This window comes from Rhinolophus sinicus, linkage group LG06, assembly GCF_036562045.2.
Source record: "Rhinolophus sinicus isolate RSC01 linkage group LG06, ASM3656204v1, whole genome shotgun sequence".
In the NCBI taxonomy this organism is placed as follows: Eukaryota; Metazoa; Chordata; class Mammalia; order Chiroptera; family Rhinolophidae; genus Rhinolophus; species Rhinolophus sinicus.
The window spans coordinates 132,378,543-132,389,691 of record NC_133756.1 but is presented as its reverse complement, the minus strand read 5'-3'; the positions used below and the strand labels follow the sequence as shown (position 1 = coordinate 132,389,691).

Genomic DNA, 11,149 nt, shown 5'->3' with positions numbered 1-11,149 from the left:
CGGGACTTGGAGCTGAGCTGCGCCCTCCCACAACTAGATTGAAGGACAACAACTTCACTTGCAGCTGATGGGTCCTGGAAAAAGCATACTCTTGCCCAATAAAATAAACAAACAAACAAACAAATAAATAAAAATGTAAAAATGAAGCATAAAAAAATAAAGCATAGACTTTTAAAAAAGTATTTTTTAAAGAGAGTAAAAAAAGATTTATCTTAAAACTGTTCCAATGGTATGTCTTTTTTTATGTTTCCTAGAATCCCAATAAAAAATTTTTTTTGTTGTATAAGGAAAAAAAAGATTTCTGTTTTAAAATGTAGTTTTTCTTTTTAGTTATATTTTTATTTTATTTTATGGTCAGACATCGCAAGACCAACAGATCAGGAGTTGACTGCCATTGAAAAGATACTTTGTTACACGGAGTATACACACTGCTCCAGGGGATCCATTGTTCTACATGAAATTGCTTCCTTCAGGCCTGGGGTAAGGTGGGTCTTCAAAGCCCTGTGGCTCCACTTCTCTGGTGCCTGTACTGGACATAACTGGTGCTGCAAACATCTCTCAGTTCTCCTGTGCCTGACACACTCTGCCCCAAAGACCCTCTGCCCCAAAGACAGAGATAGCATCACAGCAGTCTCCCCACCTGGGGTAAATCCCAAGCTCACCCATCTCAGAGACATGTCCCCTCTTTGCTTTTTTTTAAAAAAGATTTTATTGGGGAAGGGGAACAGGACTTTATTGGGGGAACAGTGTGTACTTCCAGGACTTTTTTCCAAGTCAAGTTGTTGTCCTTTCAGTCTTAGTTGTGGAGGGTGCAGCTCAGCTCCAGGTCCAGTTGCTGTTTCTAGTTGCAGGGGGCACAGCCCACCATCCCTTGTGGGAGTCGAAACCGGCAACCTTGTGGTTGAGAGGACGAGCTCCAACCAACTGAGCCATCTGGGAGCTCAGTGGCAGCTTAGCTCAAGGTGCCGTGTTCAATTTTAGTTGCAGGGGGCGCTGCCTACCATCCCTTGTGGGACTCGAGGAATCGAAACTGGCAACCTTGTGGTTGAGAGCCCACTGGTCCAGGTGGGAATCGAATTCACAGCCTTCGGAGTTAGGAGCATGGAGCTCTAACCACCTGAGCCACCGGGCTGGCCCTACTCTGTCCTTTTATAGGTTTCTTAGAGTTTATACTTTAGATCTATTGTGTGTGTGTGGAGGAAGTCCCTCCATCTACCCTTCTTGAGTTTTTATGGCTGAACTAACAAGAAAATTGGCATAAGACCAGATTAACAGAAGAAAAACCAATTTAATATATGGACATGGGAGGTCATAAACGATGTTCAGACCATGATCAAATCAGCTAGTTTTTGGACAGAGAAAATATAGCTTTGTGAAGATTTGACACACAAAGAAACTTAAGTTTTGGTGCTCATTACTGAGGAACCTAAGTAAAGTTGGAGCTTGGGTAGAAATTTAGTAAAAAAAATAAGAAAGTTTCTATATAGAGGCGTTTGGCCCTGAATTCCTTAACTCTGGTGACAAGGGTGTCTCTCTCAGTCCCCCTGAAGCAGGGAGGGCAACTTCCACAGGGGACATTTATTTCCTTCATTCAGGGAAACAAAGGAGGGTCAATGTGCCCTTCTTGCATTTGGCTGCTTGTCAAGTAATTTTAATTCAAAGGAATGAACCCACCATTGTGGGATAGTTGGGAGCTGCCTGGGTCCCCACAGTTCCTGGCACCTAAACACTTTCACTCCCAGTATGAGGTATCTCCAGGATTGGGTGAGGGAAGCAGAGTCCCCTCCACTTGATTAGTTGGGGAACTAAGGAGACAGATTATTTTTATTTAAAATTATTTTTTTTATTATGGTTTAGTTGGCATATAATACTATATTAGTTTCACGTGTACAGCATAGTGATTTGTTGTACCTTATGGTGTTGTACCTATATACCTTATGATGTGATCACTATAATAAGTCTAGTAGCCACCGGTCCCCATGCTAAGTTCCAGTTATAAAATAAGGAGCCAGATTAGAGAACACACTTCCTCACTGACTGAGCCAGCTGAGTGGGGCCTTCCTGTACCTTGGAGCAGAAAGCTTAGCATATGCAGACAGAGTGGTGGAAAGAGGCTTCAGGGCACCCATGAAATTTGATGGGCTAGCCTGTCACTTTCGAAGCTCTGGGCTTTACACATGCACTCAAAGGGATTTCATTTCTGACACATCTGCCATCTGGTCCAGCAGAGACCATCCTGAGGAAATGACTAGGAAGGCAAGGTCCTGAATGGAGGAGCCGTCCTGTAACCACGCACACCTTCCAGCAGCCCAGATGCCATTCCGGTGCTCCACAGCCTTCCTCTCCAAAGCCCAGGTGAGCCCTGACTCAGCCCCTCCATCTCTGACAGCATAGCCATCCAGACCCATTGCTGCCCAGGCAGGACAAGTGTACCTTGTTTCCTCAGAGTTGCACAATGGAGAAATGACCCATGGATGAAGGTAACAGCTGGTGTCCAGTAAGCTTTCCTTTGTAATTTTTTAGGGGAAATGACCTGGAGGGACTTTTCCCAGGTGCCAAGTCTAGCTTTTCTTCCCTCCCCATGAGCCCAACAGGAAAGGCTTAGTATAAATACCAGGCACCTCGCTCTAGCAAGCAGGGACCAGCAGCTCTGCTCCACCGGAAATCAGGTGAGGGACTAACCCAAGGAGTGATCGGTTTTAAAAAACTCACTCTGTTCTCTCTTTCCCCACAGGATTGTAATTTAAAAACAAAATAGTTGTTCTGTTTTGTGTTTGTCCTGTTATGAGGTCTGTACTGACAGGGTGGCGCAGAGTAAATGCTTCTTGATTCATTACAGCCTGCTTTAGGAAGGGTCTGTTTGGTCCTAACTGATGTCTTCCTCCATCAGTGCCACCTTGGTGACCTGTTAGACCATCTTGGGCTCTGGGCTCACGGCTCTGAGTGAGGTCCTACTGCAGTGTTTCCTAGATGGACAGCTAAAGTGGAACGAGAACAAATGGAAATGAACAATCAGAGTCTTTTTGACATAAGACTCCCAAAAGGGGGTCTGCCAGTCTAGTCCATGTCTCCCTGACCCTCTCCTTTCCTTTTAGCACCATGAAGCTTTTCACAGGCCTCGTTTTCTGCTCCCTGGTCCTGGGAGTCAGCAGCCAGAGTTGGTTTTCGTTCATGGGAGAGGCTGCTCAAGGTAAGGTCGATGGAGGGGGGATGACATACGTGGCCTCTAGGATTCACCCTGAGCACCCTTAGGGGTTGGGGCTTCTGTCTTAGATTTTGTTGCCCTAGTGGTAGAATGCGCCTGGTGTTTGGGGAGCTTGTCATCAAACACAATAAAAAAACACAGGGTTTATTTCTAGAGAAAGAACAATCATCATTCCCAGCTGAAAGGTAAGGTTGACTAGTAGACACAAAATAAGTATTGAAATAGTAACAAATTTCTCCCAGACCAAATAGCATGAAGCATGAAATATGATTAGAGCTAGCTTTTCTCCTCCTCCTCCGCTCTCCCTCTCTCTTCCCTTATAGATTCCTTTCTCCCTGCCTCCCTTACTCCCTCCCTCCTTCCCCCCTTCCCTCCCTCTCTTCCTTCCATTTCCTAATTGGATCCTCTAGAGAGCCCTCAGCTTAGCTCTACCTGGCACTTCCTATAGTCAGTGAACTGTCCCTGGTTGAGTCTGTTTCTCCCCTTTCCTGGCCTTTTAAAACAAAAACGGGAACTGGTAACATCTATCAAACCTCTAGTAGAAGCTCAGCACTTCCCTGCAATTTAGGGTGATGCCTATCCTGGTTGGCCCAGGTCTGAGGAGTTTTCCATGAGACTTCCAGGGCTAACTGGGAGGGTTCTAGGCAGACAGGGACAATTCTGGGCAAGTGAGACAGTTGGTCCCCCCCTTTAACTGTGAAATACCTTGATGAGGCCGGCATCTTTCCCAACTTAGAAGCTTAGAGCAGCTGAGTGCATAGTGCAGGGACGAACTGCCAGTCAGCAGGTGGCAAAGCAGAGTTTGAACCTAGCTGTGCATGAGGTCACAGCTCTTGGCAAGTGGATATGTCTGAGTACCACTTCCTAAAGCTCAGCTACGGTTATCAATCTCAGCTACGTTGGAATCACCTGACCAGCATTTGAAAATTGATGCTTTTGACCCACCCCAGAGAGTCTGAGGTAATTGGCCTGAGGTGTGACATGGCATTGCACTTTGACAATCCTCCCAGGTGGTTATCAATTTTTACTTTTTTTTTTAGCAAGAAAAAGCAACCAAATTTAATATATATGTTTGTATGGACCCCCGTATACATGAGAAAGTCAGAGCCCCCACACACATGAGAGGTTCCAAAATCTTCCCAGGTGATTAGAAAGTGCAGCCACGGCTGAGAGAAAGGATCACACCTCTAGCACTTGCTTCCTCAAGCAACCCACATCATCAGTCTATGTAGACAGTTTCAGGATGCCATTTTTGCCCTCAACACTCAGAGGGACCTGAGTCACAATTATAGGCATTGTGTCTGCAAGAAGACCTACATGTCTTAGGCTTCAAGGCAGAAGTGCTACAAGTCTGTAGTTCATCTATGGATCCACCTCTGTAACCACCTCACTCACCAAGGTCCCTGAATACTATCACGTGTAGCTTCTTTGTATAACAGAGGTTCTCGATCCTGGGCTATTTTGTGCCCCAGGCACTTATAGCAATGTCTGGAAATAAGTTTTGTCGTCACACTGCAGGAATATACTGCCTGCACCTAGGGGACAGAGTCAGAGATGCTGCTGAACACCCCACAGGGCTCAGGACCGCCCTGAACAATAAAGGAATATCTGGCCCCAGGTCAAGACTGCTGACGTTGAGGAATCCTGCTCCATAATGATTCCTCCCTTCTCTCCTTTATCCATATGTCAGAGCCTAAGTGAGATGGAACCCATATATAGCATCACAGGCATCAGACAACCAGGTACAACACAGCTATGCCCTCGTGTAAATGTCACTCATTAGAGTCAGCTGGAGGAGCCAGCTAGGATCAAGGAATGTTCTTCTCTACCTATGGTGTCCAGGGTGCTGTGACCACAGGCCAAAACTGAGTCAATGGCAGATTTGTCATTCCTTGATCTTCACTAAGAGGTGTCACGGTTTTCTGTTTCACCTGATATCTCTTGGCATGTCCTTTCCTTCCCAGGGGCTTGGGACATGTGGAGAGCGTACTCTGACATGATAGAAGCCAATTACATAGGTGCAGACAAATACTTCCACGCCCGCGGGAACTTTGACGCTGCACAAAGGGGACCTGGGGGCGTCTGGGCTGCTGAAAAGCTCAGGTAACAGGGGCTCCTGGGGATGCAGGGATGGGTGAACATAGGAATCAGGAGGATCCCTAAGGCACTTATCCAAGGTGGTATCCTAGAGAAGGACCCTGTAGGGCCAGTGGGCTTCTCCATCCATGCCCAGTACAGGGCCTGGGCTGCCAGCAAGCCACAGTATGGCTTGTGAAGATGTGTGGGCCTGTCCCCAAAAAGAGAGCCAAGGACTGAGTAGAGCCAAAGACTGATTTCTCCCCTCCCCTATGGGTGCTGTCCACCAAGCCGCGGGGTGTCAGCTGGGGCTGAGTGGGCTGTGCCCGGGCAGGGTCAATGTTTAGCCCCTCGTTCCTGGCTCTTCACAGAGTCATCCCTAGGAAAAGGGGAGAGTGGGAGGTGGGGCTGTTTCAAATCAGCCCTGAGTCATCTCCTACTTGCCCTCCTCCATTACAGCAATCTCAGAGAGGATTCTGAGAGAGTCTTTGACTTTTTTAAGCATGGAGACAGTGGCCACGGAGTGGAAGACTCGATGGCTGACCAGTTTGCCAACGAATGGGGCCGGAGTGGCAGAGACCCCAATTTCTTCAGACCTCCCGGCCTGCCCAGCAAGTACTGAGCTCCCTCCTCACTCTGCTTTCAGGAAGCGGGGCTGTGCGCCCCTAAGGACAGGGACACTGAGTTACTGAGATTTTTGTCCTCAGAAGCTGATAGAGGGCACATAATAGGTGTCTAATAAAAGCTTAAGAAATTGAATGTTGGACACTGTGTGTTGTTTGCTATAAGGACTGCCTGTTTGATACGAAGGGGTGATGGGTGAACACCCACGGGAAGGCCAAGCATGTGCCTGTGCGTTTGGGTGTAGGGGACACAATACAGCGTCACACAGGGTAGACACATTGCAACAAGTCTTCCCCTTATCAGACCCAGGCTCCTCTTCGGCCCCCCTGGTTACAAAGTTGCTATTTCAAGGCCCTTCCATGTCCAGGCATCCTCATTCCTTGTCAGTTGTGTCCGGTCACCTTCTCTGTCCCCAGGTCTTAACCCCCTTAAGAATAAGTTCCTCAGTGGTCTCAGTCTGTGGGGAAAGGGATACAGCCATTGAAGGACTGGACCACGCGATCCTGCTCCAGCAACTGCCACCTTGATATTCTCTCCATTTCTGAGCAACACCTACAAGTCCAATTATTAACCAATTTCTGTCCATGCTGTCTAAGAATTGCCTCCCAACAGTTTTCTTCCACTCTATTTTCATTGCCTTATCTCAAGCCTGAATGAAGATATAATGCCACTTTCCTTGTGAATATTTCCTCACAGCTTCTGCATGTTAACTGGCTCAAAATTGTGGAATTGATTGGTTAGAGAAGACACTTTTTGTCAGTCAGGTTCCATTGAGGAGGCAGAAAACAGGCAGTCATTTGAAAGGAGAAATTTTTGATACAAGGATTATTAACTGATAACAGCATTAACTACTAGCTAGTACAGAATACAAGATGGAATAAATTTGAGAGAGGGTGCTCCACAAGGCTGAGATTAGATCTTGCTGGAAAGTCGGTAGCCCACAGGAAGGCTGGTGAAGTTTGGTGGGTGTCAGAAGCCAGTGCTGACAAACAAGAACTCCCCCATGACGTGCCAATGAAATCTGGCAGAAACCACCCAGAATGCAGTTGAATTCCGTGGGAATGCCCCTCGGTTCCTGAAAACTCACCTGGAGTCAGCCCACGTAGGGGCAGGAGGTAGAATGCGGCTAACCTTCCTGGAAGCCAACTGTGGAAGAGGCAGAGCTGTGGACTGAATTGTGTCCCCCACCCCCCAATTTATGTTGAAGTCTTAACTTCCAGTGTGGCTGTATTTGGATGAAGGAAGTCATTAAGGTTAAATGAGGTCATAAGCGTGGCATCCTGATCTGACAAGCTTAGTGTCCGTATAAAAGGAGATGAACAGCATGCCAAAGCACAATCGAGTTTCCCGCCAGCCAATGCACAGCCAATATGAGAATCAGCAAGTTCAGGATCACGCTCTCCATGTCACAAATTCAAGGAAGGACTCCGTCATTTCCATTCGTTGGTGTGAGTTTGGTCCCCCACTGGTGCCTCTGGGAAGGCAAATAAGGCTTGAGCATCTGCTGTAGGATTAGATTCTCATGACCAGCATATGTGGGAATTACTGTTCCGTGTTACAAAGGAGGAAAATGGGGGTTCATAGAGATTAATGTACTTACCGAAGGCCACACAGCCTAGGAGTCCTGGATTCAAACCCAGTTCTGACTGTAACACCTGGGCTCTCTCTACTGCAACACGGATCCCCTACTGACATGGGCATGTTCTGTAGTCCCACCGTGCCCCCCACCCCCCACTGAAAGGTAGAATCATTATGGGGTTGTTGTTTGGTTTTATAGTTGTTGTTATTTGTGGTCCTGTGGCTCCTGCCAGAGTCGTTTGGTGGGTATGCAGTTGGCTCGGAGGAGAAACACGGTCCTTCTGTTCTCTTAAATAATTGTTTCTAGATTTGATAGTTGGTCGGGTTAGACTCGTACATGATTCTAGGAGGGTCGGTCCTCTTTCTTTACGATTGCTTGCGGTCCAGTGGAGCGCGTTTTCCCACACTCCTGCAGCGTGCCGGAGTGAGGAGTTGCCACCGGAGCGCAAGTCCAGGCCTCAGAATTGGGGAGCTTCTGCCCTCTACTGGATAGACATAGAGGTGCAAGTGCTGCTCTCTGGTAGCTCAGAGCAGCTGTGGAAATGTGGTTTATTCTCTAATGCAGGCATCCTTCCCTCCCCCCCATGTTTGTTTCCTTGGGAAAAACATGTAGCCATCTAACCATGTAATAAACAGCATAGACAAGAATTTAATAATTTCTTCAGTTGTTTCAAGGTAATATTCTTTTTTAATCTCCCTTAGTGAATTGAACCGCGGAGAGAAGGGAATCCAGCTTTTCAGGTCCTGAAGCTGTGTGTGTATTTGCAGTGAATGCCCATTCCTCCAGGGTGGTTATGACTTTGCTGAGGTGGACAAAGGAAAGGATTTATAGAACATGGAATCAGAAGGAATAGTCCCAGGCATGTGCTGGGAAATGTCTAAGAGCTGCCTCTCTGAAAGAAAAAAATAAAGCCCTGACTTACAATGTTTGTCGATTTCCATGGTGTAAATACTCCCAGCATGGCTCATTTCAAATGGGCAATGGTTTAACAACTGGCTCTCAGAATCCCTGAACATGTAGCAATCAGCTCTCCAGAGCTGGTATGAGCCACCTGCAATATACCACAGAGTATAGTCCACTTCCAAAGGTCAGAGACTACCAGCTATACATTTAAATCTCAGTTGAGAGTTTCAAACATTTCTCAGGAGAAAAAAAAAAGAAACAAAACAAAATTTCTACTCATTTGCAAAAGTGCCGGCTTTTAAAGAAAACCCCCCAGTTTGACAGAAAAAACGAAAGTGTAGCTCTCACAATGTTTGCAAAGCCATGTATTACTTACTCTGTTGTTGGAGCAAATGCATTAAATAGGTTATAGAAATTGGCCATCGGAGGACTGAATAAGATAATGGTCTACAGTAAAAGATGGTTCCAAATTAAGGGAAAAAGCGCTCACAAAACAGTTAAGAATTACTGTTCATCAAAAGATACCACACGAAACTTAAAGAAAAAGGCAAAGTTAATTGGATACCTTTTGCAGTTGCTAAGATTATAACTCATTATTCTAAAATTTGGTAAATAAAGAGAAAGAATAAAGAATTGAAATAGCATTAGTGCATGGCTATATGTAATAATTTTGTTCAAATGATGAGTTTTTAAAATATGAAACCAAATACATTTACTTCCATAAAAAGTAACTTAAAATGGAATGAAAATAAAATGGGGCAAGTTATTTGCAACATGCATAATCAAAAGGCTTTGGATTAAGTATATAAAGGACTCCGACTGATAAAAAAAGACAAAAGACATTAATAGAAATGTTACAGAGGGGGAAGCACAAATGACTCATCGACATATAAAAAGAGTCAATCTTAGTGGGATGGGTGGTTCCCACGCTGTCCTATGTGCACTGTCCACCCAGCATGAGGGGCGTCAGCCGAGGCTGAGTGTGCTGTGCCCAGACAGGGTCAATGGTTAGTTCCTTTCCACGGCTTGTCTCAGCGTCATTCATCTTTTGGAAAGGAGAGTTGGGAGGATGGGCTCATCAGCCTCTGAGTCTCCTCCCTGCCTTTCTCCATTCCAGCGATGCCAGAGAGGATTCTCAGAGGGTCACTGACCTTTTTAAGCATGGAGACAGTGGCCACGGAGTGGAGGACTCGAGGGACGACCAGCGTGCCAACGAATGGGGCCAGAGTGGCAAAGACCCCAATTACTTCAGACGTGCCGGCCTGCCCAACAAGTGCTGAGCTCCCTCCTCACTCTGCTCTCAGGCGACGGGGCTGTGCGCCCAGAGTCATTGAGTTCTATATCCCTAGATGCTTTTGGAGTGCACATAGTGGGTGTCTAATAAATGCTTAAAAGATTGAATTGTTGAAAACTGTTTGTTATTCTTTGGTATAAAGACTGCCTGTTCGGGTACCAAGGGACGATGGATGGGCACCCATGTGAAGTCTGAGACTGTGCCTGTGTGTTTGGTTGTAGGGGCAACAATCTCAGTGTCATACAGGCAGGCACACTGCAGCAGCTTTCCTTGAATCAGACCTGCTCCTCTCCAGGCCCCTCTGGTTACACTTGTGCTATGTAACCTCCTGTGTCCAGTTCCAGTTCTTTTCACACCCTGTCAGTTTGTACTGTCACCTTTTCTGCCCCCAGGATCTAGTCCCCTTAGTTTCGTTTCTCAATGGTCTCTGTCTGAGGGCAGGGGACACAGCCACCATTGGACCATGAGATCCTGCTCCATCAACCTTGGTCTTCTGTTTATTTCTCAGCAACAACTTACAGATCTGGAGATTAACCAGTTTCTGTCCATGCCATCTAAAAAATGCCTCCAAAGCAATTTCTCTCTACCTTACTTCCATTGCCTTACACAAAGATCTCAGGCACAAAATGTGTCAAGAAATGGAGGCATTGTGACAACATGGAGATTAAGTATCAGGACCAATTTGCCACAGGGCGTTTGCACATGATGTTTCCTTTGCCTAGAACACTCTTCCCACCTGCTTTTCACACGGCTACTTACTTCCTACCTATCCTGTGCCTCTCCCTGGAAGGCCTTCTCTGAGTGCTCTGAGTGGCCTATCATGGCTATTTTTCCCTTTTTAGAATTATCAACATATGGAAAGATTTTACTCATTTCTTGGTTTACTCTGTTACTTTGTTTCATTTTTGTTGCTTTGATTTTTTCTTGGTCTTCACCCTAACAATTTCTGTCTTATTTAACCTTAAGTATTTAGAAGTAAGTAAGGTACCTAGCACATAATATGACCTCAACAAACACTTATTGAACAAGTGAATGACTGAAACAATTTATTTATTAAAAAAAAATTTTTTTTTAAATTGGGGAATATTGGGGAACTGTGTGTTTCTCCAGGGCCCATCAGCTCCAAGTCGTTGTCCTTCAATCTAGTTGTGGAGGATGCAGCTCAGCTCCAAGTCCAGTTGCCATTTTCAATCTTTAGTTGCAGGGGGCACAGCCTACCATCCCATGTGGGAATTGGAGCAACCTTGTTGAACCAGCAACCTTGTTGTTGAGAGCTTGCACTCTAACAACTGAGCAATCCGACCACCCTGAAACAATTTATTTTTTGATGTACTAGTACAAAGTGATTTTTTTCAAAGTAGGAGTGTTTTATTTAAAAAGTGCAGTTAGGGAGCTAATGAGGAGTAAGTTTTCAACTCTAAAGAGAGAGGAAAGAACAGCGGGCCGAAAGTGAAGAGGAAAAAGGAGG

General features: G+C 45.9%; 1 long non-coding RNA gene across 4 annotated transcripts; it reads left to right on the top strand.

Moving 5' to 3' along the window:
• Positions 1 to 2,523: 2,523 nt before the first annotated feature.
• LOC109436421 (serum amyloid A protein) lies at positions 2,524 to 9,788 on the top strand. 4 transcript variants are annotated; one of them, XR_012497541.1, is made up of 4 exons: positions 2,524 to 2,669; positions 3,096 to 3,190; positions 5,170 to 5,308; positions 9,505 to 9,788. It is a non-coding gene; the product is annotated as a serum amyloid A protein (long non-coding RNA). The 4 variants fall into 4 exon arrangements; XR_012497539.1 differs by lacking the exon at positions 9,505 to 9,788 and adding an exon at positions 5,784 to 6,040; XR_012497542.1 differs by lacking the exon at positions 9,505 to 9,788 and adding an exon at positions 8,186 to 8,408 and having other exon boundaries at positions 2,525 to 2,669.
• Positions 9,789 to 11,149: the final 1,361 nt, after the last annotated feature.